This window comes from Heloderma suspectum, chromosome 1, assembly GCF_057233095.1.
Source record: "Heloderma suspectum isolate Gila_16-S chromosome 1, 16-S_ref, whole genome shotgun sequence".
Taxonomy (NCBI): Eukaryota; Metazoa; Chordata; class Lepidosauria; order Squamata; family Helodermatidae; genus Heloderma; species Heloderma suspectum.
This window is the reverse complement of record NC_139458.1, coordinates 218966064-218993091: the sequence shown is the minus strand read 5'-3', so window position 1 is coordinate 218993091 and position 27028 is coordinate 218966064. Positions and strand designations below refer to the sequence as shown.

General features: G+C 42.9%; 1 protein-coding gene and 1 pseudogene across 3 annotated transcripts in view; both read right to left on the bottom strand.

Annotated features, from left to right (window-relative positions):
• The window catches only part of SPAG16 (sperm associated antigen 16), a 775737-nt gene that overhangs the window by 482644 nt on the left and 266065 nt on the right, over positions 1-27028 (bottom strand). The window lies entirely within an intron of this gene.
• LOC146358765 (protein CFDP2 pseudogene) lies at positions 781-22297 on the bottom strand (annotated as a pseudogene). Its single transcript, XR_014787033.1, has 3 exons — positions 9213-22297; positions 4596-7259; positions 781-924 (listed from the first exon to the last, which is right to left on the bottom strand). The product of XR_014787033.1 is annotated as a protein CFDP2 pseudogene (transcript).

The following is a 27028-nucleotide window of genomic DNA, read 5'->3' as shown; positions in this document are numbered from 1 at the left end:
ATCTCTTCTCCAGGCTAAATATACCCAACTCCCTCCATCTTTCCTCATATAACTTGGTCTCCAGGCCTCCACTCATTTTGCCATCCTCCTCTGGACACGTGCATGTCCTGATCCCAGGAGGGAAGAGGGAAAACACAGAAGTAGAACCAATGAAAGTGGAATAAAAACGACAGACATGCCCCCAGCATCCCTGAAAACACCACCATTGCCCACCAATCATGACTGTGGTCATGATGCCCGCAGGCTACCCTGCATGAATCAACAAGCACCTTGGGCCCACCACTCCGTCTGGCAAGCCCCACGACCCATTCAAGCCCTCCATTTTGCCTGACAGGCCAGCCCTGCCCTTCCCCTTCCCCATCTCCAACCCATCCATCCCTTTCCCCCTCAACCCCAGCTGGCTGCCTCATACACCAAGGGAACAGTAACCATTCCACTTCTGCATTCTGAGAGGCCTTCCCACTCAGAATCAGGATAACCTGAGTGAGCAGAGAGAGGAGTGGCCAATGACCCTAAGACCATCAAACTCTCTGCTCACTAGGATGTGGGAAAGAGATCCCCATCTACCCCACCCTAACAGCAAAGAAACAGCACATACAATACAGTCAAAGCCTTTATTGATCAGTATCCAGGACGAGTAGAACCTGTGGGGGGGTTGCCAACTGGTCACTTCCTGTGCCTTGGACAGTGGCTCAACAGACAGCAAAGTAACAGGTGTAATGTCCTTATGGCACCACATCCATATTAGGAACACCTTCATCTGTTGAATGACTGTCTGTCTTAGAGCTTGCAGGAGCCTGGAGCAAGTATATTAAAAAAAAACACAGAGGAACAGCTGGGAGCCTTATGGTCACTGCTGCTGGTCATGGGGTAGGGGCCTCCACTGTGGTCACCATGGAACAGGGAGTTGGATGGATCCTGTACCTGTGGAGAGCAAAGAGAAAATAACATGCAATTGTCAGCAGCTGGAGAACAGTCCCTGGACAAGGATTTGCATATAATCTCTGGATGTATTTGTAGGAGATGAGAGAGAAGAGTGAGGGGTGCAACCTGGGTGCTTAGCCGCCTCCCATCGGGGAAAGGGAGAGATCACAGTGACTACAAATAAACTTCTCCCTTGGAAATTGTAGTGAAGCATTGTGTGTACAGTGCATGTTTGTTCTTCTCCCTGCATCAGGGCTATAATCCAGCAAGGTAATAGTACTTACGAGTGTCTGGCAGTGACAACGGTTGGAGCGGAGTGTCTGGAGTGTGCCAACTGAGAGCTTACTTGCATTTGGGATGAGTGCCTCCTCTGTGTGGAGGACACTGCTCACAGGTATTGTGGGAGCGTTAGAGAAATACAGCTCAGACAAAACACAGTATTCACATATAGCAAAAGGGATGGGTGGGATATATGGAAGACTGTTGCAGCAGTTATACTTTACAGCATGTGTTTCCCACTCCCTTGCTTACCTGTATGGGGTCATCTGTCCTGCCAGCCCCAGTTGTTGGAGTGGAGTTTGGTGTTGGGTATTTATGTCTGGGGTTCCACGGAGAGGTACCTGTTAAGGTTCTAGGCAGAAAAGTGTTAGCAATGTGCTCAAGTTTCCATGCCTGCTGTGAGGCCAGGCTGTTTTATTCACAGTGCAGAGTGCCCTTTCTCGATAGTTTTCCCCTGCGAACTCTCTGTGTGTGAGATGACGCCAGAGACAGATAGCTTCATGTTGTGCATTGTGACACCTGAGTTGTGGTCTCCTTGTGTAGGGCGTATATACTGGTGGTGGAGTACTGTGATTAGATGCTGAGTAACGCTATATCCTATGCTCTGTTGTGGCAAGGTGGGGAAGGAGGTCATTGACATGGGGACAGATATTCCCCCTCCCTACTGAAGTCAATGGGAGGGAAAATGTGCTAGGACTCCTAAGGCTAATGTAAGGTATCATCAACAGGTGTGTGGCCATGTACTGAAGTGGTATAGGATACACCATAAGTGTGTTCCTCCCCTGTTCTGTAAACATCGCACACATGAATCTGTGGCTCCATTTCAGCCATTTCACCAGTGTATCTTTGCCGATGGAGTGTGCTGCCAATGTATCTAGCATAGTGGCAGGTGAACCATATAGTCTTTCCCAACCCTAGGTCATCATATGTGGTTGGACTACAATTCTTATAACCCCTGACCTTTGACCATGCTGGCTGGAGATTATTGGCATTGTAGTCCAGCAACACCAGGAGAGCCAAGGCGGCTATGCGGCTCAGCCGATGGATTTTAAGTTTAGGATCATGCCCTAAGGCAGCCTTCCCCGACTTGGCAGCCTTCAGATGTGTCCATTGGGCATGCTGATTAGGTATAATGAAAGTTGAAACCCATCACATCTAGAAAGGGGAAAGACTACCCTCAGGCTGTCATGCTGATTGATAAGTGCAGAAATGGCTCAACTTTGCATTTGGGGTTGCCTGTGATTTTGAAGTCATCAACACTAATGTTAAAAGGGAGCATATAGTCAAGAATTGCCAGGTACCTCACCCTACTAGATGAGAGAGTCCATCTTCTACCGGAACATTGAGGAATTCTTTATCCTTTGCTCTCTGCCACTATTTTATTTGCCCTGAAATTCTCATTGTCCTGCACAAATTCATTTTATTAGTTGCTGTTTATTATGTGTTGCAGATCTAGAGACTAATCTAGTTGGTGGGTGTGGGTGTGTGGGTGCATTTCTACACAAATTGAAGTATGTTGTTGTTGTTGTTCAGTCGTTCAGTCGTGTCCGACTCTTCGTGACCCCATGGACCATAGCACGCCAGGCCTTCCTGTCCTGTGCTCTCTCCCGGAGCGTGCTCAAGTTCATATTCATTGCATCCGTGATGCTATCTAGCCATCTCATCCTCTGCCGTCCCCTTCTCCTTTTGCCTTCAGTCTTTCCCAGCATCAGGGTCTTTTCCAGGGAGTTTTCTCTTCGCATTTGGTGGCCAAAATATTGGAGCTTCAGCTTCATTATCTGTCCTTCCAATGAGCAGTCAGGGTTGATTTCCTTTAGGATGGACTGATTTGACCTCCTTGCAGTCCAGGGGACTCGTAAGAGTCTTCTCCAGCACCACAGTTCGAAAGCATCAATTCTTCGGCGCTCAGCCTTCCTTAGAGTCCAGCTCTCACAGCCATACATTACTACTGGGAAAACCATAGCTTTGATTAGACGGACCTTTGTCGGCAAGGTGATGTCTCTGCTTCTTACTATGCTGTCTAGGTTGGCCATAGCTTTCCTCCCAAGGAGCAAGCGTCTTTTAATTTCATGGCTACAGTCACCATCTGCGGTGATCTTGGAGCCCAAGAAAGTAAAATCTGTCACTGCTTCCATTTCTTCCCCTTCTATATGCCAGGAAGTGATAGGGCCAGATGACATGATCTTAGTTTTTTTAATGTTGAGTTTCAAACCAGCTTTTGCACTCTCCTCTTTCACCCTCAACAAGAGGCTCTTGAGATCCTCTTCGCTTTCTGCCATTAGGGTGGTATCGTCTGCATATCGGAGGTTGTTGATAATTCTCCCGGCAATCTTAATTCCGACCTCTGATTCATCCAATCCGGCATTTCTCATGATGTACTCTGCATATAAGTTAAATAAGCAGGGTGACAATATGCAGCCTTGTCGTACTCCTTTCCCAATTTTGAACCAATCGGTTGTTCCATGTCTGGTTCTTACTGTTGCTTCTTGACCCTCGTACAGGTTTCTCAGGAGACAGGTAAGGTGGTCTGGTACTCCCATCACTTTAAGAATTTGCCACAGTTTGTTGTGATCCACACAATCAAAGGCTTTAGCGTAGTCAATGAAGCAGAAATAGACGTTTTTCTGGAATTCTCTTGCTTTCTCCATGATGCAGCGAATGTTGGCGATTTGATCTCTAGTTCCTCTGCCTCTTCGAAACCCAGCTTGTACTTCCGGTAGTTCTCGGTTCGCATACTGCTGAAGCCTAGCTTGTAGGATTTGGAGCATCACCTTGCTGGCATGTGAAATGAGCGCAATTGTGCGGTAGTTTGAACACTCTTTGGCGTTGCCCTTCTTTGGAATTGGAATGTAAACTGACCTTTTCCAGTCTTGTGGCCACTGTTGAGTGTTCCAGATTTGTTGGCATATTGAGTGCAGCACTTTAACAGCATCATCTTTTAGGATTTTAAATAGCTCAGCTGGGAGACTGTCATCTCCGCTAGCTTTGTTGTTACTAATGCTTCCTAAGGCCCACTTGACTTCACTCTCGAGGATGTCCGGCTCAAGTTCAGTGACCGCACTATCATGGCTATCAGGGACATTCAGATCTTTCCTGTATAGTTCTTCTGTGTATTCTTGCCACCTCTTCTTAATCTCATCTGCTTCTGTTAGGTCCCTGCCTTCTTTGTCCTTTATCATGCCCGTCTTTGCACAAAACGTTCCCTTGAGATCTCCAATTTTCTTGAAGAGATCTCTAGTCTTTCCCATTCTGTTGTTTTCCTCGATTTCTTTGCATTGTTCATTTAAGAAGGCCTTCTTGTCTCTCCTTGCTATTCTCTGGAACTCTGCATTCAGTTGGGTATATCTTCCCCTTTCTCCCTTGCTTTTCGCTTCCCTTCTTTCGTGAGCTACTTGTAAAGCCTCCTCAGACAGCCACTTGGCTTTCTTGCATTTCTTTTTCTTTGGGACGGATTTCGTTGCTGCCTCCTGAACAATGTTACGGACCTCCATCCATAGTTCCTCAGGCACTCTGTCTATCAGGTCTAATCCCTGAAATCTATTCCTCACCTCCACTGTATATTCATCGGGGATATGATTTAGGTCATACCTGAACGGTTTAGTGGTTTTCCCGACGTTCTTCAATTTAAGCCGAAATTTTGCAAGAAGCAGCTCATGATCTGAGCCACAGTCAGCTCCAGGTCTTGTTTTTACTGACTGTATAGAGCTTCTCCATCTTTGGCTGCAAAGGACATAATCAATCTGATTTCGATATTGACCATCTGGTGATGTCCATGTGTAGAGTCGTCTCTTGTGCTGTTGGAAAAGAGTGTTTGCTATGATCAGCATGTTCTCTTGGCAAAACTCTATTAGCTTTTGTCCTGCTTCATTTTGTACACCAAGGCCATGCCTGCCTGTTATCCCGGTGATTTCTTGACTTCCTACTTTAGCATTCCAATCCCCTATGATGAAGAGGACATCTTTTTTTGGTGTTAGTTCTAGAAGGTGTTGTAGGTCTTCATAGAACCGATCAACCTCAGCTTCTTCGGCCTCAGTGGTTGGGGCATAGACTTGAATTACTGTGATGTTGAATGGTTTGCCTTGGATTCGTACTGAGATCATTCTATCATTTTTAAGATTGTACCCCAGTACTGCTTTTCCCACCCTTTTGTTGACTATGAGTGCTACTCCATTTCTTCTAAGGGATTCTTGCCCACAATAGTAGATATGATGGTCACCTGAATTAAATTCGCCCATGCCTGTCCATTTGAGTTCGCTGATTCCCAAGATGTCGATGTTCAATCTTGCCATCTCATGTTTGACCACCTCCAGCTTACCTTGATTCATTGATCTGACATTCCAGGTTCCTAAACAATATTGTTCTTTACAGCATCGGATTTTCTTTTCACCGCCAGACACATCCACAGCTGAGTGTCCTTTCGGGTTTGGCCCAGCCGCTTCACTCTTTCTGGCGCTACTTGGAAATACCCTCTGCTCTTCCCCAGTAGCATATTGGACACCTTCCGACCTGAGGGGCTCATCTTCCGGCGTCATATCTTTTAGCCTTGTGATACGTTCCATGGGGTTTTCTTGGCAAGAATACTGGAGTGGGTTGCCATTTCCTTCTCCAGTGGACCACATTTTGTCAGAACTCTCTGCCATGACCTGTCCGTCTTGGGTGGCCCTGCACGGCATAGCTTATGGCTTCACTGAGTTACGCAAGCCCCTTCGCCACTACAAGGCAGTGATCCATGAAGGGGAAATTGAAGTATGCTAAACAGCTTTTACACTGGAACTTTACACCACTTTATCACATACTGCCGCTTTATCCCATATTTCCCTATCCAATTAAAACACACATATGAATACCTTGAAATTAAGTTTAAGCACCCCTTCCTTATTTAACATAGGGGGCTTTCCAGTCTCACTGTCCATATCTTTAAAGCCTCAGCAGCTTCCCAATCCATTTATTTGTGACAAAAGGTTTACATTGTACACATCCTCCACTTTTTTATCTCACATGTCATGGTATTGCAATTGATTCCAAATCTGTCCATCTAGTTCAGGATTTCCTTTAGCTTACTGGAATAATTCCCCAATCCTCCTATTGGCTCACACAATAATCAAAAGACAAGTTTTCATGTTCCAGTAAAGTGGGTGGGGTTGGGAGCAATCACATTTATATTTCATAGAAAGTAATCAGAGTATGGAGAGCTCATTCAGTAGGGCTGAAAGAAGAGGGTTAAGCAGGTTTTTTCAAGGCTAGTAATTCAAGACTACTAATGTATATTGAAATTTGTGAATCAACTCACATAACTACTCTAACATAACTGTGTACCTATCATCAAAGCACACAATCATGTATCAGACAAATGTATAGGCTCTTGTAGGCTTTCAGAAACAAAATGGAACAAGAACTCATGAATAAGCTTCAGCATCAATAAAGGCAATAACATTTTCTGTAAGTCTTTGCTTCTGGTTGGTGGTGACAATCTGACAGACAGTCTGACAGAAGTGCCTTTCCACCTGCCAAAAGATTATGCATTTGACACCAAGGGAACACCATGTAAATCATCAGATTACTGACACCTACCTCATATGAGGTGGGCTCCACTTTCCAACATTATGATTCCTTTCTCATTTTTCCTCAAATGAGAATGCGAAAAGGATATGCTTCTTGCTATGTGTTCATATCCAATTTATTTACAAATGTAATATACTGCACTTCAGCACAGCCTCCATGGCAATTTATAAAACAAAGCAAAATATCAATAAAACATAAAGAACATATTTAAAATTAATTCACAGTTAAAATACATTTCAAAGCCTGAGAAATTAAAAAAAAAACATATTTGCATGATGCTGAACAGATAACAAAGCTGGCACCAGGCAAGCCTCTCTGGGGAGGGAATTCCACAAGTGTGACACTACCTCCCTCCCTCCCTCCCTCTCTCTCTCTCTCTCTGGTCACTTACCTCAGATGTCAGGGGGACCTGGAGGAGAGCCTCTGATGATTACCTCAATACATAGGCAGGTTGGTATGGGAGCAGGCATTCCTTCAGGTATTTGGGTCTTAAGCTATGTAGAGTGTTAAAGGTAAGTACCAGCACTTTACATGGTGCTTCAAAATGAACCAGAAACCAGTGTTTCTGGTATACTGTTGAGATATAGTCCCATGGACCAATCCACCACCTAGTGGCTGTATTTAGAACCTAAAGAAGTTTCTTAATATTCTTTAAAGGTGCCCCATACAACACATTCCTACATGGTACCAGAGCATGTGTAACTGTGGCCAGGCTGTCCAGGAGAGGCCACAATTGGAGCACCAGCCTCAGCTGATGAAAGTCACGCCTTGCCACAAAGGCTAACTGAGCATCCATGACAAAGTTGGATCCAGGAGTATCTCCACATTATGAACTAGATCCTTTGAGGGAAGTGCACCTCCATCCAGAACAGGTTGAACATGGTGACCTGGTTTGCAGAATCAAAATAAGCCATGGTGGGTTCCACAGTTATTGGAGGGTTATTTTCCCCTCTAAAAAGCAATGACAGAAGAAGTTGCGCCCAGGCAGTGATTATGGAAATTGCACCCTGCACACACCGCGACTTCAATAAGCCACAGTGGCTTATTTGCTCGTGCAAACCAGCCTTCTCTCTCTGAACAGATGAGATGTTCCTATCATGAGTTCATTGGCTCCCTTTGTGTGTGGGAAGTTATGTGGGCACTGTTGCGGGCACAGCCCGATTGGTGGGCTATGGCGGTGTTTCCAGGGCTGATGGGGCTGTTTTACACTGTTTCCATATTTTCTACTTGTGTGTTCCTCCCCCACTGTCTGGGCTGAGCATGCACTGGATACAGCAGACATTCCACCAGTGGAGTTTTCTCTAGTTTCAGTGTAACATGAGCATGCAATTGTTCTCCCCATCAAAATAGGTAGGACGCCAATAATCTAGACAATTAGCTGCAAATCATATCTTGGTACTCCTACAAAGCTGTATAGGACTGGAATGTGTGTATGTATGTGTGTGTATATATATATATATATATATATATATATATATATATATATATGAGTCTTACTAGTTAAAAGCTAAAACCCAATGTCTATTCACCATGTGGAAATTTAGTGACAGCAAAAGGCTATTTCCTGGGGGAAAATATCTACTATTACAGGTTCTGGATAAATAAAATCATCCAGATATCGTGCAACAAATGTGTACCAACTATGTATTTATTGTGTAAAAATATTTGTCTCAAAAGGCCTTAAAATGTGGGCAATTACAGTATATGGCTACATTAAGGGCACAATCCTATGTATGTTTAGACATATTGCACCCTAACTCTCAGTACCTCCTAGATATATCAGTAGCTGGTGGGTTAGAATATTCTGGGTGCAATCCTATATATGTTTAGTCCTACAACTCCCAGCATTCCCCAGCCAGCATCATTGCTAATGTAGTGAGGCAGCAGAATTTCCTGCCCTTATAGGAGGTATGCCCAGAACAGTGTCTTCTACAGAAACAGTGGGGTTGGGCTCTTTTGAGGTACCTCATAGTGGTACAAGTTAGGGAACTAAGACATAATTTTTACTGAATATTTTTAGAACTCTCGTTCTTCTTTGTTGACTGTTATATACTGTTCTTATGCTGTGTTATTTTTATTGTTGGATTTTTTGTTAAATTATTTTAAACTTTGTATGCTGCCTATAGAATTTGTATATAGGTGGATTATAAAATGAATAAAAAAATAAATAATTATGGCAAACTGACAAAAATAGTGAAACAATAATATACAGAGATTCCCAAATCATTCTCTTGTATTTTAAAAATGTAGACTCTTATTTAAATATTAACTTATTAAAAAATAGTGAGCATAAACTATTTGGACTAACAATTCACCTTAACTCCAGGTCTGATCCTTTTAAAAAATGTATAGAACAAAGAGCATGGAGAAAGCGTGTCTAATTGCATTAATTTTATTAAAGCATCTCTCTACAGTGCCTTAAACGATGCAATGAAAAACTCTTTTACCTCAGAATTACAACGGCTGCAAAAGCCTTAGGGCTGGCTTTGTTTATCCTCTTCTTTCTTACGTGCAAACAGAAATGGAACAGAAAATCTAGGTTAAGCTCTATTTGTCCATTGCTCATAATTCAATGGTTGTAAAGCATGTGTCTAAAATATCGTCCTCAAAAATTCAAAAGGAATATTCTATAAAAATGTGAAGCAAATGTTTCTATAATTTGGTAAAGATGCTAAATTATTGTTCATAACTAACAAAACACTTATCTTGCTACCCCACCCCTACCTGCAATGTTCTTTCCTTACCACCTCATGCTTGAGCTACTTTCCCTTCCAATCCAGCTCTTTCTCCCTTCCCCTCCCTTCCTAGAAAGCCTAGAGGAGAGGCCATGCCTGTTGCTGTCTCCCAAGGTGTGGCATGTCCCATTAATCTCCTGCTACCACAACTGGAGGTTGGGGAGAAAAGCCCTTTCTATCTATCATTCCCTCTTGAAGTAGTATCACCACTGAAGTATCACCACTGGTAGTATCACCACTGAAAGTACCACTCTAGGCAATGCATCAACAGTGATAGTGTTGAACAACTGTGTGAGTGGCTTTCCCCTCTAATTTAAACTTGGAGTAGACGTAGCAACAGCCTTGTTGCTGGTAGGCATGAACTAGCCACAATTAAGATGTTAATTATTTTATATATGATAATACAACAGTAGGAGGGATGGCATTAACAAATTGATATTTTGTGAACAATTCACTTATAGCACGGGTGGGCAACTTGTGGCCCTCCAGATGTTCTGGCTCACAACTCCCGTTGATACTCACCATTGACTATGTTAGCTAGGGCTGTTCAAAGTGGTAGGCCAAAACATCTGGAGGGCTACAAATTTCCCACCCATGCCTTACACAATAAAGATATGAATTTCTGTTTCATATACCTATGGATAAGTTAAAAGTATATTAAGAAATTTAATAGCAAAAGTTTTATATGAAGAACATAAAAATGTAAGAAGATCCCCTGTTGGATCACACCATTCAGGTCAGCATCATGTTTCCAACACTGGTCAGCCAAATGCCTCTATGAAGCCCAAAAGCAGGATATGAAGGCAACCTCCTCACCTATTGTTGCCCTTACACAGTAATTGGCATTCAAAAGGTATCCTGTATCTTCATACACTCCATTGAACCAATGGTAGCCATTGTCTAATCCCCTTTCAATAAAAACATAAATCCTCTTTTATTACGATACTAGTAGTAACAATAAAGTTTGTTTGGCATCAATCCACCAATTGTCTCCTATACTTTCAGGTCTAAAGTTACATTATGCCCCTAGGGAATTGTGTCATGTGTCAAAAAGATTTCCTTCTATCCCAGTTAAATATACCTCTCACTAAAGGAAACACGTTTCTTTTTAAACCCTTCATATAATTTCAATGTGTAACAGAAATCATATTGCCCTTCCTTAATGAAGACGTTATACACTGATTTTCTTTGGGTGCTCACAATGATAATTACTGCATGCATGGGTGAGCTCTTCAATTAGTTATAATAGAATTTAACATGTGTAGTGATGTTCCCAGAGCTAAAAATATATGAAAATAGAATGTTCTAGTATTAGTGTAGAAGATGCACATATGAATTAGGTTTCAGCAAAGCAAAAGAGCTCTGGCTGCAAAGGGAGGAGATGGGTAAGTAGTGGCAGGAGTACATCACAGCAGGAGTATACATAGCAGGTTTGGAGAGGGATAAGAAGTAATGGAGAATGGGAGAGACTGCAGAGAGCATCAGAAATACCTGCATAACCTCCAACATTTCCCATGTGAAAAGAGGGAAACTCCTGTGCAAGGTTTACTTTAGGGGGCAAGGACAGATCTAGGGGAGGGAAGCACAGATATACAGTCAGACATGGGAGAAAGAGACTGTGCATTTGTAGGGTAATGTATTTTACAAAGAAATAGAAATTTGTTCCCTCCCCATAGTCTTAAGCAATGTGCCTCTGAGCACATGCACACTTTCCTTCTAAATATTAATGGACAACTGCAATCTCCTGCTCCTCACACAACAAAAATATGAAGCAAGGCTTACAAGATGATTGTGTATGTCTCACACAGATAAGCTCCAACATCATTCCATTTAAAAATAAAGCGCTACCCCCCACCCAACAACCTCTTACCAATCAACTGTGCAATCAGAGTATGCATTACATTCTACTTTACACAAAAATCCACTCCTTTTTCACTGTCCTTTCCTTACAAGATCTCTGCACAAAAACAGTTTCTTGCACAAATCGCCCTCGCCTCTCCTTTACTTGTCACAAGCAAAACACAGACTTAGAATTAAGGAACAAAGTGCCTTTGAGTAACTGCTCAGCCCAGGGCTTGGTTATCTGTACCACAACCTAAGACTGTAGTTCTTCCATACAAAAACACACTTCTGATTTTCCACGCAAATTCCCTTTGTTTCAGCAGCTCAGTTTACAAAGTAGGCCTTCTTTTTTATTGCTCTTTTTAAGCAATTTACCAGTAATTGCAATGGAGCAGCAAGAACAGGTTGATTGGGCATATTTGGCATATATTGTGGCAGTGGAGAGAGGCAGTGCTGCTGAATTCCAGAAGGATATTGGTGGGGGAGGGTGGCAAGAGAGACCGTGTGGGAGAAGTGCTCTTGCAAACACATGGATAGGCACCCAAAGAGAGTGGTTGAAAATGGCACTGTCACACACACACACCCAGACACATACACAAACACACACTCAGCCAATCAGATGTGAGTACTGATTGAAAGGGAAGGAACAGGGCAAGAAGTCAGAAAACCTTGACTTTATACTGCAAATCAGGCAGAGATCAGCTGGTAGATTATTATTTAATATCATGGTTTATTTATATACTGTTTTCTGGCACAAAGGGCCCAAGAGAAGTAAACAGCATATTAAAATACAAGAAAAGATACATTTGGAACTCTGTACTGTGTACTGGGATGATACCATTTTTCTGACAGAACTTCCATATCTTATAGTTGCATGACAGACAGAATTTAACAGGTGAGGGTTTTCCCCGCAACTACATTTCCCTCACATGTCTGCTTGTTAGGCACCTGCTGAAGACACAGGAGCTCTGCCAAACGAAAGGGGCAACCTTATATTAAGATCAAACTAATTCTTAGAGGTTAGAAAAATATGGCAAATTGAATGGGAAAATTATTTCAGTTGAAAAATACCACTGCTGTCACAGTTCAGTTAATGTTTCTGTTGATGTTTTAGAAAATATCACTGCTGGAACTGAATCTATGGGAATTTTACTTGAAAACAGCTATAGACAAGGACCTTAAACAAACAAAAAACGGTTAAGCTCAATGTTATGCCAAAAAAAGTGTTAGTTTATTAAAAACAACAACAACACATAACACCAAAGTAGATGGTATTGATCTCACTCAGCTCAATGACTTTCCTATGCTATCATAACCATGGTAAATCTTTTAGATATGCCAGTAATGCAAGCACTGGCAGTCTTTTCCATTACATTTTTCATTTTGACTTGGATCCAAACATCTTCTGCTTGTGTAAGTGGAAATTTCCACTTGTGCAGTAAGAGGGCGGAGATTTTTTACTTCCAGCTGCAGCCTGTCAGGAACCGCTGACCACTGTCCCATGTGGCAAAGCACATACCTCAATCATCTCAGCAAAGAACCTTCCAGACCTGGACTTACTCTGCCCACCTAGGTTGGCCATTGGATCTCAAAGAGCTTCCAACTGCAATCCAGCCTTGCTTGAGCATAAGATCTATCTGAGCTGTGGCATGTTGGTCCTGACTCCTTGCTTATTTTCTCGTTCTGCCTTCTAGTTTGGTTTTTTATTGCTATTCACTACCAATTCCTGGCTTGTTCTCCAATCCTACTTTCTGGTGTGCCCCCCAATCCTAATAGCTCTTCAGTCTTGAATCCCGGTTCCTGGTTTTTTAGTTGTTCTAGACTGCTGTCCATGACCCACCCCTGACACAGCCTTCCAGACTGCATTGCACTGTTCCCCTGTCTAAAACCCTGAAGAGCTACTGCAAATCAGTAGACAATGCTGAGCTAAATGGACCAGTAGTCTGGTTCTGTATACGGTGGCTTCCTGTTACCATGGCCCAGAGAGGTGGTAGCTAAGGGAGGGGAATAAGCGATGCCCATCCATGAATGGTGAATCTCTTTGGAACCAAGCCTGCATGTTACATCTTATTTTATTTGTATGTTAGGTAGGGATGTATGGATTGTGTAAAAGCTGTTGTGTTTCATGGATTGTCAGGCACCTTTCATTCCGTCGTCCAACCATTGATGGAATCAGATGTTTTTGTTTCCGAATTTGCACAAATTTGCATTTGTGCAAATGTGAATTCATGCAAATTTGCACATGAAAAATGTGCAAATTCTCCCCAAATGTTAATTTTCATGCTTTAGCCTATGGGGGAAATGCACATGTTTGGCCAGTTTAAAAAAATGCATATCTTTCTACAACAAAAATTTGCACAAAACTCCCGAAGGCCAGAAAAATAGCCCACAAGTCTGCAGAATCCACCCAACAGGGGAAAAGCCAGTCCTCTGCAGAATCCACAGGTCAGATTCATAAAAATCCGAACTCATTTGGTTCCATTGCAGATTTCTCCGACATCCCTAGGGGGGGAATAGGAATTAACCTCACCAGAGCACAAATGTTTGCATAATAGCACAGTTCTGAAATCAAGATTCTTCTTGCAAATGCAGCACATAGTTAGAGAAGTATATAGCATAGGGATGTCAGAGAATTCCGCCACGGATCTCAGTGAAGCCGAACGCCAGTGCATTCGGGCCCCCCGAAATCTGTGGCGGAATGAAGCCCCCTGACCCACCACCCCGCGAAAGGCCCGCGAAACGGAGCACTTACCTGGTTCGCGCTGCTTTGCGAATGGCGTCTGCAGCCACCATTCGCTTCCCCATTTAGGCTGTGAAAAAAAAGGGAACACAAATGGCAGCCGCTGTAGCCGCTGCCATTTGCGTTCCTGTTTTTTTTTGCCGTGATAGGCTATGTAAATATTTACGTAGCCTATCACGGTAAAAAAAAACAGGGGTGCAAATGGTGTAGCGGCCGCCATTTGCAACCCTGTCTTTCGCCGTGATAGGCTATGTAAATATTTACATAGCCTATCATGGCCAAAAACAGGAACGCAAATGACGGCCGCCGTAGCCGCTACCATTTGCGTCCACAGGCTCCAGACGCCTGCGAATGCACCCGGCTGGTGGCTCTGCAGGGTTGCCACGGAGCGGAGCCGGCCGGGTTAGGATTTTGGGGGGAGGTGCAGAGCGTCCTCCCCAGCGCGAATCACCCCTGCGAAAAGGTAAGTGACTTTTGTACATCCCTAATATAGCAAAAACATTTACATTAAAGTAATTTTCCAGCATTGTACTTGTAAGGACATAGGGAAACATGCTGATTGACAATTCTACTCTCTTGATGAACAGTGGAACAAAGAATGCACATGAAAAGTTAAGGTGCTGTTGTTTTCTAAAGCACAGATGTGAAAAGATTGTTTCCTTATCCAATTACCCACAAAAGCGTTCTTTTTACTACTCAAATGGTGACTGAATGGTAATGAGCACAATGATTATCTGACTTTATCCAGTAAGCTTAAGTTATTTTTTAAAAGTTTTGAGTTCTCCTTTCCATGCCCCATCAGCGTAACACCGAGAAAGAAAGTCTGGCAGCTTCTTCTAGAGAAGTTATGAGTTTATGATGACGTTATAGACTACAAAAAAATAGAAGAGAATGTGTGCTTGATACCACAGAATATTTTAAGGTGCAGTAGACTAGGAACTAGAAAAAAAAAACCCATAAAAGATGTTCAGCTGTTACTTCCCTTCCACACACACTTTATCCCAGTGAGCTTCCCTAAGCTTAAAAAAAGGGGGGGGGGTCCACTTTCACCTACCAGATATGAAAAATAGAGATATGATTATAAACACACACATGCTTGCATGCGCGCACACAGACAGAGATAATAAAAAGCTAGACTTTTCTCTAGTGGCCCAGGCAGGATATCAGTCAAAGAAAGTGGAGAATCCCCCACACATACATTAATCAATACAAATGAAGACAAAGCTTTCCCTTCCTGACTCAAAGCAAAACATCAGTCCTGCGCAGATGGTTGATGTGTGTACAGTTGAATGCATGGAAGGTGGTGTTGGAATCTTGCAGGCTGGGTTCCACTCCTGATTTCCATGTGTTCGAGGCCTGGCCTCTACAGGAACCTACACACATACTTCCAGAATAACAGCCTCAGCACAGCACTCATGATCTGTACGTTCTATTTTTGTAAGGTACAGATTGTACACTCAGAGTCTACACATGCTTGGATGTATGTACTTACGCTCCCATTTCAAAATATATTCAGGTCTGGAGCAGGGCTAGCAGGCACGATCTGATCTGAAATCTTCCCTTCACAAAGAGTACAAGCACGCTCAGCTACAAGCCATACCAGAAGCCTGCTGCTTGCTAGCCAGACAGGACTGGTCTGGGAGCTGAGGGGAAGCCTCTACCCATAATGTTGTGTCTTACTGGACATCCCATCTGCCAACCAGGAGGAGGGGCTTCCCAAAAGTATAGACTGCCCAACCCTGGAGCCAATGGAAACATTTATTCCTTTTCTCCTGTCATGTCCTCTTGCCTCTCCTCAGTTCCAAGAGAAGTAGTGGTCATGGCCATTTAAGAGCCTTGGAGCCTGGGCAGGCATACTGTGTAGGTTGAGAGGTAATGCACATTTGTGTAGGAGAGATCAGAGGGAGGACAATCGAAACTGGGCATCTGCGCATTTTAAATGCAAAATGGATTTCATGGATTGGTCATGAAAACCTAATTTATTTGACTGAAATATTAAACCAGTTAGAACAAAACAGTATACATACTATGCTCAATTGTAACGCAGTTCAGTAGGCAGAAAAACAGGATAAGAGAAATGAAGAAGTCATCTTCTTAGTGAAGCATTTATGCATATGCACTACCACATCCACCCAGCATATAAACAGTGCTTCAGATAGAATTATAAACTCTCATACTATTATTAGAGCAGTAAAGAAATTACCTTGGCTTTCTATTTAAATTATTATTATTTATTTATGCAGCGTGTAAATTGTTCTAAGAAGTTCTCAAACCGGAGGTTGTTTTAGGGGAAAAGAACCATTTCCACCAAGCCTGATTAGTTTTTCATGGAACTAAGTGTCACAATTTCAATTTTAGATTCAATCAAGACAGAATACAAAGATAAACAAGAGGACTGGAGTTAAAGAGAAAGGACAGTACTAAGAGTTGAATCCAACATCATGCGAATGAGCTTCCACTCACACAACGGGACTTCCCCTTGTTCCCCTTCCCCCTAAAGCCCGCCCCCACATCCCCAAATTTACTCCAGAGGGTCCTTCAATGCTATGGAGCAGATTGGGGGGACATGCAGAGTGCTGCAGGGAGGAGAGGAAATTCATTCTGCTGGCAGATGGCAAGTATTGGATACAACCCTAAGTCTGCAGCACTAATTGGACAAAGTTAATGGAATGATCCAGAATGAGAGTAGGTCAAATCTATAATTTATCATCTTTGTCTTTTATCAGATATATGCAAGAAGATACTAGTGTCTCCCTACAGCTATAAATATTTGTGGGAATGGCTCAGGACTTCATGGCAACCATGGGTCTGTCACAACTGGTATCTGGCCCAAGTCATTTGGCATGGCACACTTTGGATCTGGTTTTCTGCACTGGGTGAGATGGAGGTGGAGAAGCTTTCTATAATTCCATTGTCATGGACAGATCACAACCTAGTAATGTTTAGACTTGCGGGACTCTGACCCTTTGCAGGGGCAATGGAATGATTAAGATGGTCCACCCAAGGAGGCTGATATAAATAAAATAAATGAAATATAGCAAGGAGAAATAAACACACTAACACAGAAATGGGTTCGTCTTTACAAACTGAGAAATGTACATAAATGCATTAAAACATTTAAAAAGAAGCAGTGATTAATTTCAGTAGTAGCAGTGGCATAAATAACTTTTTAAAATTCTCTGGTTTGCAATATGTGTTTATATTGTTCTTAATACAAAGAGAGATTACACATAGAATTACTGCAGTGCTATCTGCAATTTAAACTAGGTCTGAGCTACACTGGGACAAAATTTGTCAGCTTTGAAAAGTGTCCTCCATTTGCCAATTTTTTAGGGGACAATTTAATTTAGCTATCCAGGAAAGCACTGCTCTAAATAGACTGTTTGCAATCAGTGATGTCATCAGATTCCAGACTGGCTAAGGACATCCATAAGCTGCTCAGGAAGAATTGTCCATGCTCTAAATCAGCTTCTTTTACCCTCCATGACATATTCATCAAATTTAACTGATACGTAGCGACATGATGTGATCATGTTAACATAATCCCAGATTTGCAGGGATCATTCTGTGATGGAGAAAGAAGTCCTAACTAAGGGGATAATGGTACGAAAGCAGAAACAGATAAGGGAACAATAGTAAAATCCAGGTTCAAAAAGGTGAACACTCTCACTGAAGTAGATTATGACCAGGGATGGCTGAATCTATCAATTTTGGTTTCTCTCAGTTTTTCATTTTTCTAGTCTTAAATTTGTTCTGTCCCATTTCCTTACTGGTTTGCAAATCTTTTCAAAATGATCTATATGATAATTTTTATGCATTTTCATGTACATTTCTTGTAATGTTCATATTTTTGTAAGTAATTTTCCCTATTACAATACATTTTTGTACATTATTTTCACCAACATACACATTTTCGCATGCATTTTTTAATCAGAGAACTGCATTGCAAAATTCGGAGAAATGTACATTCTGAACGCTGTGTTTTGATTTGTATCTGGGTTTTTGGAAAGTGCTAATTAGGTAGGTTTCCATTAAAATATGAATCAAACAAAATTATCTCCTGCCCCTAGTTGGCTTCTGGCCAACAGAAGCTTATGCCACAGAAAATATGTTAGTTTTAAGGTTCCACAGGCCTCTTTGCTATATTATTGCAACAGACTAACACAGCATGATTACCCAACTAGAATGATTAGATTATTTTAAGGAAACATTTTTGGGTAGGGGGTGAACAATCTGTTTTTAGCCTGAGAAACAAAATAGGCCCTAATTTAGACTGGTCTTTAGAATTCAAAACTTGCTTTCATGTGGTATTTTAAACATATATCTCAATCGAGACATGATTTCACAATTGAAGGCTGCATAACAGCTCCTGTGTGCAAGCTATTTGCATGGACTAGTCACTAATGAGATGGCTGGTATAAATCAGCATGGACATTACTGATCATGGGGGCAAGGAAAGAAGGGAGTGTTAGATCCACCAAGTGAGTAACTAGCACAGTGATAGCAGATGGAGCTACCTCTGTTGGGTGGTGTCCAAATAACTCCAATCCAGTTAATGGGAAAGCTCATGCAACCTAGGAACTGGTTGTGGAGATCCAGCCACATGAGCTACATACAGAGCATATCTTTCTAGCAGAGGATCCATGCACAGAAGCGATTTAAAAAAAACTGCTTTAGGATAATACTCTGAAAACCCTTTGCTTGGGAGACACAGTGAGCCAAGGGAGTCATTTATAGAAAAATCTCCAAACATCTCTGCCAGTTGCACAATACAATGTGGCATAATATAGTCATTTCCAGGTCAGCTAGAACACAACATGATTCTAAAATTATGTTCTGGATGATCAACCGTAATTATGAAGAGTGAAGTTTGAGTGTGTCTAGAGAGTACTACATAACTGAAGAAGCTCTTCTTGGTCCTGGAAGAGGGGCAGTAATGGCACAAAAATATAATACATGGTAGAACTGCACTGTTTTACTACACTGAGGGACTGTATCTGGTCTCCAGTATTCCCTGCACTCTTTCTTCTTCACACTAAACTACCTTTGTATTTTACCTTTTCTTTTCATGAGCCATTGGGACTCAGTTAAATTTTTATTTGGAAAATGAAATTATACAAGGATAAATGGTTGTAGCTACTAAAGCATTCACAAGGAATGGTCAGCTATTTAGAAATAAGCTTTTTCTTATAGATGACAACAAACTACTCATCACTTTCTGTTCTTGAAACAATTACAGCTCAAGGCCAAGCTAAACGAAACACAAGAGATCCATGATTAAATAAAACTCACCATTTTATTTTTACTTATGGGCTGGAGGCTCTGATTTTTATCAGAGCAGAGATAATGGAGGAGGGAGAAATTAACCCTTTCCCCATGCTATTTTCTTGATCTAGACCCCCCCCCCCATTGTTATTAGCCCCAAAGGAGATAAAATATGGGCACCTGTGATTCCTTTTCCACTATGGGGCTAATAGCAGCTCTGAAAAACAATTTAGACTGGGAAAATGACATGGAGGGGAAAGGTTAAAACCTCCCCCAATCACGCCAGCACCAATGTTGCAATTCAAAACACCAGCTTCTTTAAGGTAAAGATGACAATGTCAGATGATCCCATCATGGCTCTCCCATGTCCTATATAGCTTGGGCCTCAAATAACTCTATGAAACTAGTCCTATCCTAAGGGTACCTGCACCTCCACATTTATTAGCATAAAACTTTTTAAACTGAAAACATTTCAGCTCCCTACTTCTAAAGCTTGATTCACTGATTATAGACTAATTCTTGTCTGTGATGACTATAATTACTACAAAGATGTATCTTCACTAAATTATTTTTAAATTAAGAAAGACTTATTCTAGGCAATAATCATCTCATTATTATTTGAGCACATAGGCAGTACAGCAGTTAACTATCAAGCTAGAATTAAAAGACCAAAGTTTTCAACTTTCCTTTAAGGAGAGATTTACCAAGTGTTAATGCTACTGCTTCTATTAGTTTTATTTTAAGGAAACTGGTTGATTTGGGGGTGGAAAATAGAATAACCAAAGTTCATAAGAATAAAGTAAAGTTCTGTGGAAAAGTTTTTAACAATGCAATATTTTCACATTAAAGGTTTGCAAATTCCATCTGTCAGCTAGAATAAAGGAAGAACAATTTCCTATCTGGGAAGCACATGACCAAACTTCTGATCCAAACTAATGTGCATACTGTTATATGAGTACCTTTCCTATGCTTCTTTATCATACGTAGAGCCCACAAACATGGTTGCCAGGACACCATGATGTTATAAATTTAATTCTGGCAACCACTCCATGGCCACCTCTAAAAGCAAAGACTCAACTCTCTCTCTTTAACAAATCCTATCTTTGCCAGAGATTCTCTACTCCATTATAGAGAAAGTAATTAGACAAGTCCCAAGCATCCCCCCACCCCAACACACAAGAAGATGTTTTTCCTTTTTAATTACATCCTGTCTGGAACCTAAGAGGCGATCCTCCCCAATTCTGTTTTCCAATTTTCTGTGAATAACAAAGTACCAAGTATCCATCTCCTAAGATTAGAGGTGCCATTAACCCCAGACCTCCGGGCAAAAAACTGGGGCGCCACAGCCCAGGGGGCCTCCAAATAACCCTGACAGACCTTTTTCCCTTTACAAAGAAATGCCCATCAGCAATGACAGGCACGTTGCTCAGTGAAGCACATGTTGAGCTGGCTGCAGCTCAACATGCTGCAGCCAGCACTTTAGTTTCCCAGAGTGCCTCTGGGCCTGAGAAGCACTCTGGGAAATGAGGATGATGGGAGGTGCACATTGCAGCTGGCTCACTAGTGTGTCTTTCAACACCATGACTGCCACTGCTGAACTATTGTGTTTTTTAAAAGACCGCCCGCCCCTCAAAGGATCCTGTTCCCATCTGGATGCCAGTTGACAAGCAGAGGTTGAGGTGGGAGAAATACAGAGTGAAGAGGATGGCCCCAGCATTCACCCCAGCATTCCTCCCTGCCCCCTGCTTACTAGATGGCATTGGGATGGTAGGGGTTTCCTTTCCTTCTTAAACAACAGTCATGTGGCAACAGTCATGCAGCAATACTTCGTAACCCTGGCACTTGCCCTCCGACTCCTCAGTCCCTTACCGAGCTGACTCAGAAACGGGATTCCTTTCTTATTTTTCTTTTAAAACCACAGTTGCAAAGTATCAGGCACACTGATCTGCTTGCATAACTGCTGTCACGCAACTGTTTTTTAGAAACAGAAAGGAACCCTCCTCCTGACATCACCTGGCAAGTTGTGGGGAAAGGAAAGCGACTAGTGGCAAGAACAGTGGAGAAGGGGAAGAAGCTGGGCAGGAGGGCAAGCTGGCTGGACAAAGTATGGGTGGTAACTTTGCAGGAGACAGGGCAGTGCAGCACCGGGGACCCTCTCAGAGAGCACAATGCCCAGGGCCCCCTCAAACCTAGCAGTACCACAATAGATCAGCAGTGGCAGTCATGCTGTAGATACTCAGTCTACAAACAAACACATCACACATCCATGAACACCTTTTATTGGAAGGGGTGCAAGAAAGCAAAGTGGCTGTCTGATGAGGCTTTACAAGTAGCTGAGGAAAGAAGGGAAGCAAAAAGCAAGGGAGAAAGGGGAAGATATATCCAACCGAATGCAGAGTTCCAGAGAATAGCAAGGAGAGACAAGAAGGCCTTCTTACTTGATCACTGCCTTGTTGTGGCGAAGGGGCTTGCGTAACTCAGTGAAGCCATAAGTTTGCCGTGCAGGGCCACCCAAGACGGACAGGTCATGGCAGAGAGTTCTGACAAAATGTAGTCCACTGGAGAAGGAAATGGCAACCCACTCCAGTATGCGTGCCAAGAAAACCCCATGGAATGTATCACAAGGCTAAAAGATATGATAAGAAGGCCTTCTTAAATGAACAACGCAAAGAAATAGAACAAAACAACAGAATGGGAAAGACTAGAGATCTCTTCAAGAAAATTGGAGATCTCAAGGGAGCGTTTTGTGCAAAGACGGGCATGATAAAGGACAAAGAAGGCAGGGACCTAACAGAAGCAGATGAGATTAAGGTGGAAAGAATACACAGAAGAACTATACAGGAAAGATCTTAATGTCCCTGATAGCCATGATGGTGCGGTCACTGACCTTGAGCCGGCCATCCTAGAGAGCGAAGTCAAGTGGGCCTTAGGAAGCATTATTAACAACAAAGCTAGCAGAGATGACAGTATTCCAGCTGAGCTATTTAAAATCCTAAAAGATGATGCTGTTAAAGTGCTGCACTCAATATGCCAACACATTTGGAACACTCAAGAGTGGCCACAAGACTGGAAAAGGTCAGTTTACATTCCAATTCCAAAGAAGGGCAACGCCAAAGAGTGCTCAAACTACCGTACAAATGCGCTCATTTCACATGCCAGCAAGGTGATGCTCAAAATCCTACAAGCTAGACTTCAGCAGCATGTGAACCGAGAACTACCGGAAGTACAAGCTGGGTTTAGAAGAGGCAGAGGAACTAGAGATCAAATCGCCAACGTTCGCTGGATCATGGAGAAAGCAAGAGAATTCCAGAAAAAGTCTATTTCTGCTTCAGTGACTACGCTAAAGCCTTTGATTGTGTGGATCACAACGAACTCTGGCAAATTCTTAAAGAGATGGGAGTACCAGACCACCTTACCTGTCTCCTGAGAAACCTGTACGAGGGTCAAGAAGCAACAGTAAGAACCGGACACGGAATAACCGATTGGTTCAAAACTGGGAAAGGAGTATGACAAGGCTGCATATTATCGCCCTGCTTATTTAACTTATATGTACATCATGAGAAACGCCGGGTTGGATGAATCACAGGTCAGAATTAAGATTGCCAGGAGAATTATCAACAACCTCAGATACGCAGAAGATACCACCCTAATGGCAGAAAGCAAAGAGGATCACGTCAGACTTTGAAGCTTTGGGAAGGAAACTCAAGAACTTTGGGGCCCAGATAGTTTTCTCATCCATCCTTCCAGTAGTTAGAAGAGGGATAGAAAGGGAACGAAAAATACTCCGGGTGAATGACTGGCTACGAAGGTGGTGCCGACGAGAGAGATTTGGATTCTGGGACCACGGGCTATACTTCCTGGAAGATGGGCTGTTGGCTAGGGATGGGTTGCACCTCACAAAGGCTGGGAAGAATGTGTTTGGCCACAGCATGAAGAACTTCATCAGGAGGGCTTTAAACTGAATCCTACGGGGAAGGGAGATGTAATGTTGGGGGTAACAATGGACGTAACAATGGACATTGCAGGCGCATGCACTGCAATGGAGAGAACAGCGCTGATAGCGCCCAATAATAGTCTTCAGACACATGTAGGAAGAAAGCCAGACTATGAAGCACATGGTCTTCGATGTCTATATACTAATGCCCAGAGTATGGGAAACAAACAGAACGAACTTGAACTCTTAATACAGGAGGGAAATTATGACTTGATAGGTATAACTGAGACTTGGTGGAATGACTCTCATGACTGGAATACAGCAGTTGAAGGATATAACTTGTTCAAAAAGAACAGGAGGAACAGAAAGGGAGGCGGGGTTGCACTGTATGTGAAAAATACATATCTCTGCACAGAAATACAGGAGGAGGAGCTTGGTAGCCCCATCGAGAGCATCTGGGTTGAAATAAATGGAGCAAAGAATAAAAGGAACCTGGTGGTCAGAGTCTACTACCGGCCACCCAATCAAGGAGAAGACAAGGATGAAACTTTTGAAAAGCAAATAGCCAATGTTTTAAGGAAGCATGATGTAGTAGTAATGGGGGACTTCAATTTCCCCGATATTTGTTGGGAGACAAATTCTGCAAAACATGGCCCCTCCAGGAAATTCCTGACTTGTGTGGCGGATAACTTCCTCCTACAGAAAGTAGAGGAAGGAACTAGAGGATCGGCTATCCTTGACTTGATCCTAACCAACAGAGATGACTTAGTGGATAAAGTAGCAGTTACAGGAACTCTGGGGGAAAGCGACCATGTTGTACTTGAGTTCTTGGTTCTAAGGGAAGCAAAAGCCGAGTGTACTCAAACGCGTACCCTGGATTTTAGGAAAGCTGATTTTAATAAACTCAGAACAATGATCAGTAAGGTCCCATGGCAAACAATGCTAGCGAGAAAAGGAGTCCAAGATGGGTGGGAACTTTTAAAAAAGGAAATTCTCAAGGCACAATCACAAACAATTCCAACAAGAAGAAAAGGTGGAAGACAACAGAAGAAGCCAATGTGGCTTCACAAAAAGCTTAGGGATGACCTGAAAACAAAAAAGGACACATATAGGAAGTGGAAAGAAGGCCAAGTAACAAAGGAAGAGTACAGGCAGGTAGCACAGAATTGCAGGGATGGCGTCAGGAAGGCTAAAGCGGAGAACGAGGTGAGGTTAGCGAGGGATGCTAAAAACAACAAAAAGGCTTTCTTCAGCTACGTGCATAGTAAAAGGCAGAGGAAAGAAATGGTTGTTCAGCTATTAAATAAGGATGGCAAAATGATAACAGATGACAAAGAAAAGGCAGAGGTGCTCAATTCCTACTTTCGCTCAGTCTTCTCCCAAAAGAGGGTCTATGACCCCCCTGGCAAAGGCGAAGTACAGGCTGAAGGGGCAGGATTGCAGCTTGAGATCGACAGGCATATGGTCAAGGAACACCTCATTACTTTGAATGAGTTCAAATCTCCAGGGCCAGATGAACTGCATCCTAGAGTAATAAAGGAACTGGCAGAAGAACTCTCAGAACCGCTGTCTATTCTCTTTGAGAAATCATGGAGGACCGGGGAAGTGCCAGATGACTGGAGGAGGGCTAACGTTGTCCCTATCTTCAAAAAGGGTAAAAAGGAGGAACCTGGGAACTACAGACCAGTCAGTCTGACATCAATCCCTGGAAAAATTCTGGAGCAGATCATAAAGCAATCCATCTGGAAGCACCTTGACAACAATGCCGTGATTACTCGAAGCCAACATGGATTTGTCAAAAACAAGTCCTGCCAGACAAATCTGATCTCATTTTTTGATCAAGTCACCTCCCTTGTAGACCGTGGGAATGCTGTAGACATCATATACCTCGACTTCAGCAAAGCTTTCGACAAAGTGCCCCATGATATCCTGATGAGCAAACTTGCTCGAAGTGGGCTAGATGAAACAACGATCCAGTGGATCCACAGTTGGCTACAGAATCGGACTCAAAGAGTGCTTATCAATGGGACCTTCTCAAGCTGGGGAGAGGTAACGAGTGGGGTACCGCAGGGCTCAGTCCTGGGCCCAGTGCTCTTCAACATTTTTATTAATGACTTGGAGGAGGAGGTGCAGGGAATGCTGATCAAATTTGCAGATGACACAAAATTGGGAGGGATAGCTAATACTTTGGAAGACAGAAACAAAATTCAAAGTGATCTGGATAGACTGGAGTGCTGGGCAGAAAACAACAGAATGGCATTTAATAGGGACAAATGCCAAGTTCTGCACCTAGGAAAAAGAAACCAAATGCACAGTTACAAGATGGGGAATACGTGGCTCAACCACACTACGAGCGAGAAGGATCTTGGAATTGTCGTCGATCACAAGCTGAATATGAGCCAACAATGTGATGTGGCTGCAAAAAAGGCAAATGCTATTTTGGGCTGCATTAATAGAAGCATCGCTTCCAAATCCCGGGAAGTACTAGTTCCCCTCTACTCAGCACTGGTTAGGCCTCATCTGGAGTACTGTGTCCAGTTCTGGGCACCACACTTTAAGAAGGATGCAGACAAGCTGGAGAGGGTTCAAAGGAGGGCAACAAAGATGATCAGGGGACTGGAAACAAAGCCCTATGAAGAGAGACTGAAAGAACTGGGTATGTTTAGCCTTGAGAAGAGAAGACTGAGGGGAGATATGATAGCACTCTTCAAGTACTTGAAAGGTTGTCACAGAGAAGAAGGCCAGGATCTCTTCTTGATCATCCCAGAGTGCAGGACACGGAATAATGGGCTCAAGTTACAGGAAGCCAGATTCCGGCTGAACATCAGGAAAAACTTCCTGAGTGTCAGAGCAATACGGCAATGGAACCAATTACCTGGGGAGGTGGTGGGCTCTCCCACACTGGAGGCCTTCAAGACGAGGCTGGACAGCCATTTGTCAGGGATGCTCTGACTTGGATTCCTGCATTGAGCAGGGGGTTGGACTCGATGGCCTTGTAGGCCCCTTCCAACCCTACTATTCTATGATTCTATGATCTAAAGAGCCTCTTGTTGAGGGTGAAAGTGGAGAGTGCAAAAGCTAGTTTGAAACGCAACATTAAAAAAACGAAGATCATGGCATCTGGCCCCATCCCTTCCTGGCATATAGAAGGGGAAGAAATGGAAGCAGTGACAGATTTTATTTTCTTGGGCTCCAAGATCACCGCAGATGGTGACTGTAGCCATGAAATTAAAAGACACTTGCTCCTGGGGAAGAAAGCTATGGCAAACCTAGACAGCATAGTAAGAAGCAGAGACATCACCTTGCCGACAAAGGTCCGTATAATCAAAGCTATGGTTTTCCCAGTAGTAATGTATGGCTGTGAGAGCTGGACTATAAGGAAGGCTGTGTGCCGAAGAATTGGTGCCTTCGAACTGTGGTGCTGGAGAAAACTCTTACGAGTCCCCTGGACTGCAAGGAGGTCAAATCAGTCAATCCTAAAGGAAATCAACCCTGACTGCTCATTGGAAGGACAGATTCTGAAGCTCAAATATTTTGGCCACCTAATGCGAAGAGAAAACTCCCTGGAAAAGACCCTGATCCTGGGAAAGATTGAAGGCAAAAGGAGAAGGGGACGGCAGAGGATGCGATGGCTAGATAGCATCACCGATGCAATGAATATGAACTTGAGCATGCTCCAGGAGAGAGCGGAGGACAGGAAGGCCTGGCGTGCTATGGTCCATGGGGTCATGAAGAGTCGGACACGAC